General features: G+C 35.8%; 1 pseudogene; it reads right to left on the reverse strand.

The window, feature by feature from the left end:
- Positions 1-7,444: 7,444 nt before the first annotated feature.
- Positions 7,445-8,128, reverse strand: LOC146936646 (F-box protein SKIP23-like; annotated as a pseudogene).
- Between the last annotated feature and the right edge of the window lie 723 nt (positions 8,129-8,851).

Here is an 8,851-nt window from a genome sequence, read left to right on the forward strand (position 1 = left end):
GAGGCAGTTGAAAGTGCATGAGAAGAATTATCCGACTCACGATTTGGAATTAGCGGCCGTTGTGTATGTGTTGAAGATTTGGAGGCATTATATGTATGGTTTTATGTTTGAGGTGTTCAGTGATCATAAGAGTTTGAAGTATCTGTTTGACCAGAAGGAGTTGGATATGTGCCAGAGAAGATGGTTGGAGTATCTTAAGGATTTCGATTTCCAGTTGAGTTACCATCCTGGAAAGGCGAATGTTGTTGCTGATGCTTTGAGTAGAAAGTCGTTGCATATGTCTGCTTTGATGGTTAAAGAGTTGGAGTTGATTGAGCAGTTTCGAGACTTGAGTTTAGTTAGTGAGTTGACACCGGATGGTGTGAGGTTGGCAATGTTGAAGCTGACGAGTAATATTCTGGAAGAGATTAAGAATGGTCAGAAGGAAGATTTGGAACTTGTCGATCGTGTGGTATTGGTTAACCAAGGTAAAGGTGGAGACTTCAGATTGGGTGAGAACGGTGTTTTGATGTTTCGTGATCGTGTTTGTGTACCAGATGTTCTTGAGCTTAAGAGACGGATTTTGGATGAAGGTCACAAAAGTAGTTTGAGTATTCATCCAGGAGCGACTAAGATGTATCAGGATTTGAAGAGGTTGTTTTGGTGGCCTGGAATGAAGAAAGAGATTATGGAATTTGTTTATGCTTGTTTGGTTTGTTAGAAGTCTAAGATTGAACATTAGAAACCGTCGGGTTTGATGCAACCGTTGTTTGTGCCAGAGTGGAAGTGGGATAGTATCTCTATGGATTTTGTTAGAGCCTTGCCGAAGACCGTGAAGGGTTTTGATTCGATTTGGGTGATTGTTGATCGGTTGACGAAGTCGGTACATTTTGTTCCTATCAAGACCGGTATGTCGGTGGCGAAGTCGGCTGAGATCTACATTGAGCAGATTGTTAGATTGCATGGTATTCCTTCTAGTATTGTGTCGGATCGGGATCCGAGGTTTAATTCTAAGTTTTGGGAGAGCTTGCAAGTTGCTTTTGGAACTAAGTTGAGGTTGAGTTCTGCTTATCATTCCCAAACTGATGGTCAGACGAAGAGGACTATTTAGAGTTTGGAAGATTTGTTGAGAGCTTGTGTGTTAGAGCAAGGTGTCAGTTGGGTCGAATGTTTACTGTTGATTGAGTTTACTTACAACAACAATTTTCATTCTAGTATCGGAATGGCACCGTTTGAGGCTTTCTATGGTCGTAGGTGTAGGACTCCTTTGTGTTGGTATGAGTCAGGTGAAAGTGCTTTGTTAGGACCGAAAGTTGTGCAAGAGACTACGGAAATTGTTAAGATGATTCAAGAGAAGATGAGAGCGTCTCAGAGTAGGCAGAAGAGTTATCATGATAAGAGGAGGAAGAACATTGAGTTTCAGGTTAGTGATCATGTATTTTTGAGAGTGAATCCTGTAACCGGTGTTGGTCGTGCTTTGAAGTGTCGGAAGTTGACTCCTCGTTTTGTTGGACCGTTTGAGTTAATTGAGAAGGTTGGGGTTGTAGCGCATCAGATTGCGTTACCACCATCTTTGTCAAATCTTCATGATGTGTTTCATGTGTCTCAGTTGCGGAAGTATGTGTATGATGCGTCTCATGTGAGTCAAGTGGATGATTTGGAGGTAAGAGATAATTTGACCGTTGAGACTTAGCCCGTTAGGATTGAGGATCGTGAAGTGAAGCGTTTGCGTGGCAAGGAGATTGTTTTGGTTAAAGTGATTTGGGTTGGACCGACTGGTGAGAGTGCCACTTGGGAATCAGAGAGTAGGATGAAGGTTTCATATCCAGAGTTGTTTCCTTCAGATAATTTTCGAGGGCGAAAATTCTTTTTAGTGGGGGAGAGTTGTAACAGCCCAATTTTTAGCTAGATTTATTTTATTATTTATTTAATTGCTTTTAAGTGTGTTATATGTGCTCATATGTGATTATTTTCCTCTATGTGTACTTTTGGTCGTGAATTGTAGAATTCGGTGTTAGAAGAGTATTTTAGTCATTTTGGACTTAGGGGGTATTTTGGCCATTTTGAGAGTAGGGGTAATTTAGTAATTGCGTTGAGAATTATTTTTAGTGCTTAGTGAGAGTTGTTACTTTACTAAGTGCTAGGGAGTTGTAGTAATTTATTTTAATTACCGGTAGTGACCGTTAGTATTACATTTTACCGTTAAGTGAGTAGTAACATTTTTGGGTTAGAATAGAAATGGGTTAGGCCCATTAAGGTGTTGTGAGTTGAGCCCAATTAGATGGAACCTATATAAGCTCTAGTTGGTAGAGGAAATAGGTTTTTTGCCAACATTTTCATTTTCAATTGAGAAGAGATAGAGATAGAGATAGAGATGAGACAAGGGTTTGAAGAGGAGATCTAGAGAAGGCTAGAGGGAGGTCAAGCTTCAAGGATTGTAGCTAAAGTGAAGCCTTAGTTGGTGTTGAGAAGAATTAAGGTAAGGGGGTTAGAATCATAATCCTTTAGTTTAATTCTACCCTAATTCTTTGCATAATTGTGGTTAAGTGCTTAATTTGATTTTTTGGTTGTAGAATTTCGTGCTTAATTTTGTTGACATGATTATGTACATGAATTGAATGTTAATTGTGTTGTTGTTGTTGAGTTTGTATGTCAAAATGGGTAGATATGAACATGATATGGTTTTGTATGAAATTGATGATGAATGAAGTTGTGGTTGTTGAATTGTTGATGAAATCAAGTTCAAATGTTGTTGTTGTTGTTGTGTTAACGTGTGTTGTTGATGTATTGATGCATTGGGTATCATGAATTGATGAATTGGTGATGAGAAATGTTGTTGTTGTTGAAAGTTGTGGAGGTTTGGTGATTTAATGAATTTTGTTGTGTTGATGTTTTAATCTCAAAACTTGTGTATGTTTAAGTGTTTTGATTGTTATATGACCTATAAACATCTTTGGGGTTAAGTTTTGGGGTTTGGAATGATCAAAATTGGGATTTTTCGGTGAAAATGGGTTAAAATCTGTAAGCTTAATTTCTGGACAGCATATCGGTTCAGGAGCATATATGTTCAGGAGCAAATCAGTTCAGGAGCATATATGTTCAGGAGCAAATCAGTTCAGGAGCATATATGTTCAGGAGCATATCAGTTCAGGAGCATATATGTTCATAAGCTGAACCAGTTCAGTCAGCACGTCTATTCTGTGTTCTTGCGTCTTTTTCTCACATTTCTGTTTTGATTTGCTTCTGACTTAAACATGAAAGTTGTAGAAAATTTTGTTAGCTTTTCAGAGGCTTTGGTTTGTGAGTTATGAGGAAAATACTCCAAGGAGGTCTTAGGGAAATTTTACGAAAATTCCGCATAACTATTTCTAAGTCAACCCAAACTCTGTGGAATGTTTCTTAACTTCAAACTTATGTTCTCTAAGTTCAATTAAGGTGTTTTAGAGTATTTAACTGATGGTGTGATGGATCTAACTTGTTTTGATTTGAAAATGGAAATTTCTTGAAAAGTAATAAAGTGAGACGAATTTTGTGATTTTCATGATTTCGTCGCATTCGGCCGGTGAAACGTAATTGTATCCTCTACTGTACTTATAAGTATCCTAGAGGTATGCTTAGTTGAGGCTTTGGAACTTGTTTACTCGGTTTTAAATTAAATGCTCAATTATTTCTAATGTGGTGATTTTGAGAGACGAACCTTGTTGAAAATGATTTTAAGAGTTGATTACTTTATGAATCCTATGTGGATGGTTACTATAATTATGTAGAAATGATTGATAATGACAACTATATGTTGATTGAATTATGAATGTTGTTGGTGATTGTATATATGTCAAGTGGTGGTGAATTGTTGTCGATTGCATATATACTAAATATTGGTGATGATGAGATGATTATTGTTTGTGTTAACATATGCATTGAGTTGAGTCATATGTTCATGCATTCATGACTGATGGTGGCGGATTTTATATCCAATTGAGGTAATTACGATGTTTTTGTTGCATCGAAGGTGACGACCTTGAGGTGATTTGGCACCACATGCATCTAGAAGAGTCTAGAACATTGCATGCATTTGATTAATTGATGAGTCGTGTCATAATTGAATATGTGACTTGGTGAATTTGTGTAATGGTGAAATTTGGTGAATGTTGTGATTATGTGGATTGGTGTATATGTACATTGGTGGATTTTATTGATGCTTGTGAGTAATTGAGTCATGCTCTAATTGCATGTCTTACTTGTTTGTGCTTATACACTTGGTGAACCTATTTGATGATAATTAATTTGATAATAATGATGAGGTGAGAATTGTATATGTATATACATAAGAAGTGGTGATTTCCTTGATAATGATGATTGCTTGCTTATAACTTTGAAATGATGGATTGTACTTGTTGAGTTAAGCATGCTAGATGAGTAATGAGGTGAGTATTATTTTCATTGATTGATGTTGACAAATGACGAGCTTATGTCGATGACTTGTTTAGAGATTGAATATGCCTGTTATGCTATGGTGATAATGTGATAGCTTGAGATGCAAGTAATGGGGGGTAATAATCATATGATGCTAGTATTCTGGGAGGGATGTTTATGTTTATGTGATATGCTTGAATCTTTGAATGCTTTTTTTTAATATGTTGATTATGATTAATGTAATGCTTACCCCCAGTGGTTTCGACCGCCTACCTGTCTGTATGGATGGGTAGACGCTGTGCATGATTAGTCGCTTGGTGAGTTGCTTGGTGGATGTTTGGATGGCAGGAGCTAGCCTCCGTTATCATTTTGGCGTTGTAGTCTAGGGCTCTGATTAGGTTGAGTCGGTGTCCTAGTTTTGTCTGAATATTTTATTTTGGAGATGTACTCATTGTTTAGTTTTGGAGAATTTTATGTTGATGTTATTTGACCATGGCATATGTATTGATGGAGATATATGTTTGTATTCCACTGTGACTGTTGAGAGTTAAATATATGCATGTATGTTTGGATTTTGGATTTTTTTTTGTGTTAGACGTAGTGTCTATTTCTTGAATATTTGTTATATTCGCGTGTTTTATCGCTTTAATAGAAATAGGGCGTTACACTGCTGTTGTTGTTGTTGTTGATGGATTCAATGTCGAATGGGTATTCTTCGAGAAGTGGGACGTTGAATGGTGAAATGTTAAAATGATTTGGGATGGATGAAGAGTGCCAATTGGAACAAACTGATCGGAAGCTAATGAGATTGATTTCGGTGGTGATTCGTTGCAAGATCAAATGGAGACGTTCCCTTGGGAGTTTAGACCAGTCTGATTTCAATGCCGCCATGGATGATGCTGCTGATTTGCTTCCTCTTCTTGATTTTCATTTTTAGTTATGAACGATAAAATAGAAGACAAAACCCTGTAAATGATGGAGAAATGACGGAGTCGAAGTAGATTACGACAGTGAAGAAGATTATTCGTGAGGTTTTGGGAGAAGAAGCGGAATAATCCTACTTCTATCACTTATCCTCATAAAATAAATCTTCCTATCACTTATGTTAAAAAAAAAAAAGCAATTTTATTCAAATGGTTGATGAACTTCACAAAAAATGAACTGTTAAAAAAAAAAAATCTAAGTTCGATGATAAAATAATTTTTGGTCAGACTTTATTTACTTTCTGACGAAACTGCAGATTATCAATCCCCACAAACCATAAGTTATCTTTTGAAAGGGACCTAGGGAATAATATTTATCTTTTGGTATTAAAAAGCGCATTAGTATTTTTTTAAAGACACACGAAAATGTAATAGCCACTTAAAAACTCACACACATATAGAGGTGCTGAGGTTCGAACCCCAATCATAGCGTCCATTAACAATTTCAACATTTTTTTTAGTTACGTTATAACCTGTAGACTAAACCATTAATATTTTACTACCATTATATAATGAATGGTGGCCTCATGGCCTTGCACCTCCATAAAATACAAAATAGCTAAAAGTGGTGTTAAAACATAGTTCAAAGTGAGAGAATCCTGAATTGAATTGTTGCTTTAACAAAATTTGTAACAAAATACTAAATTTGGCGTCCAAAAAAGGAAATAAATGGCAAATTAATTTTGGCGAGCACATTGGACTGCCAAAAGTCTATTCTCGCAGTAGTCTAAGTCCTTATAAACAAGCTCAATTCAACATTAGACCAACTACTTACCTCACACCTCCTCTCCTTGAGAGGGTTATTTGTAGCAAAACGAAGCAACTATTTAAACTACTGAATCATAATTGCTCCTCATGATGTTTCGTAATGCTTGACAGTTATGATTCATGCAACCGTAACTGCCCATCAACGACTACGAACATCGTAATCACACGACAACCTTCACCTCTATAGTAGGAGACTTTTAATAGTCCCCAAAGGTACATTGCTCCTCATGATGTTTCGTAATGCTTGACAGTTATGATTCATGCAACTGTAACTGCCCATCAACGACTACGAACATCGTAATCACACGACAACCTTCACCTCTATAGTAGGAGACTTTTAATAGTCCCCAAAGGTACATTGCTCCTCATGATGTTTTGTAATGCTTGACAGTTATGATTCATGCAACCGTAACTGCCCATCAACGACTACAAACATCGTAATCACACGACAACCTTCACCTCTATAGTAGGAGACTTTTAATAGTCCCCAAAGGTACGATCTTTTTCCCTCCTTAACCCCTTTTATGCTCATATATTGATTTGAGCGTCAGAATGCTTTGAGGTCACCACCCCCGCCGTTCCATAAAAAAATACTATTAAGGGGTTTAATGTAAAACTTTTGATTTTAACTTTGCTTCAAGTTACAGACTGAGAAGCATATTGTTCATTTTAAATCATGCAGTGACAACAACAAAACGCATTTTAACTTATGTATTCAGATAGGTACGCTACAATCAAGACTTGATAGTTAAAAAAACATGAATAAATAGAAACACTAACTAGCATTAACAAATTAAAATTTATCTTAGCAAAAAGACTTGCACTAAAACTAATAAACGAATGTATTCATTCGCGTAGCTATATGCATTAGAATACTGGTGGTGGTGTCTAACTCCATTGTAACTGAGAAAATATTATAAGATTCATTGAAAAAAGTTAAGGAAATAAAATAGTAAAAGTTTAAATTTTAATATTGCCGTGTTTGGTCTCTCGTTCCCTTTCTCTCCATCGCCGCTGCATAAAGTGAAAAGGCTTTACTGTAAGAAACTAAAGGAGAAGATCAAAATCTTAATAAATAATGTCTAGGCTAATATATAATTAATAAGTAAATTGATTTTCTAGACCTAGTACATGCTTATTAAGAGGAAAGAAACAAGCAAAGTAAATACAGAAATATAATTCCAAACACTGGGAGAGAAAGTTAATTAATTATCTTCCAGAACTATCACTTTTAAATGAAAACAAAAGGCTTGGTAAACAATGGAGCAGTACATCCCAGATTATAATAATAACAATTTGCCTTAGTGATGTACTGCATCGGAGATCAGTGTCCAGTGCTCGTTGAGGCCACGGAAAATCATCGAACGGTTGGAACAATGACTTAATCTGCCGAGAAAAAGAGGGTTTTTCCCATGGCACATGACGGCAAGGACCATTTTAGGGTGCTTATCTTCGTCGATTATGAAATCAGTTCCTAAATAAAGGATGGAGAGTTTGTTGAAGTCAAGCACATGAGGAGGAATTGGGGTTTGTTCTTTTCAACGTAGATATGAGATGAATGGGTCTAAGAAGAATTTAGTTTTTCCATGTGAGTTTTGTGTAACTCTAATCAACCAAGGTCGACGACGGATTAGGGTTTTTCCATGTTGTGGTGGTTTGACAAGGAAGAGAGTGCGTTTGGAGAGGTAACAGAATGGAGAGTTGGTGTTGTTGAGGGAATGTTCCATGATTTCTTTTTCAGAGGAGTTGTAGTTGCCGGAATCATGTAAGAGTGGGAATTTGATGGGTGAAATTTGAAGATGGTGATTTGGAATGGAGGAAGAGCGCCAATTGGAACAAATTGATCGAAAACGAATGAGATAGATTTCGTTGTCGATGAATTGAGATATCAGATTCAGAAGCTCCATCGGGAGTGCAGACCAATCTGCCGTAGATGATGTTGATGTGTCCCGCTGATTCTCTTTTCTTTCCTTCTTCTTTTTCATTCCTCTTTCGTAAAATGGTTAACGTCTTTCGTAAAATAGCAAAAGGAAGTAAAGAAACAAAACCCTCAGTGAAAAAAAGACTGCACTGTTGAAGAATCAATGATTCTTCAATTCAATCCGAGAATTTTTTGTTTTTGACGGAAAAAATAGGGTCGAGAATTTTTTGTTTTTGACGGAAAAAATAGGGTCAACTTCTCTGTGATATCAGAAATTCATATTTATATTGGAACAAACTAAATAAATAATTCATATTTTTTTCTCTCAAAAAAAAAAATTCATATTTTGTGTATCCTTACTCGTAGAAAATAAACTAAACATATTTTAAGTATCATAATAGATGCACTAACGGATGAAATTAATTGGAGTTAGTAAAATTATTAACGCATATATAAAATAACCTAAACATATTTTAAGTTTCGAACTCGTAGAAATCCGTCCTCTTTATTAAATTGATAAAATTATACAATTGTCGTATTACTCAAGTAAAAATCTTCCCATCGTGAAATCAAATATAATTCGATTTCCTAAATATTGATTTTTGTTTGATTAGTAATTTATAGTGGGAAGAGTTTGACTTTGTAACTTCAAAAGACATTATGCAAATCTCACATGGAACAGTTCTAAAATGATCATTAGTGCCACAATTATTAATAATAAAGTATTAATACAGTTCTAAAATGTTTATTTGACATGATTTTTTGAACGGAAAAATTTATTCACCAA

This window comes from Medicago sativa, chromosome 3 (genome assembly GCF_051527215.1).
Source record: "Medicago sativa cultivar Bolivia chromosome 3, Bolivia_mono, whole genome shotgun sequence".
Classification (NCBI taxonomy): domain Eukaryota; kingdom Viridiplantae; phylum Streptophyta; class Magnoliopsida; order Fabales; family Fabaceae; genus Medicago; species Medicago sativa.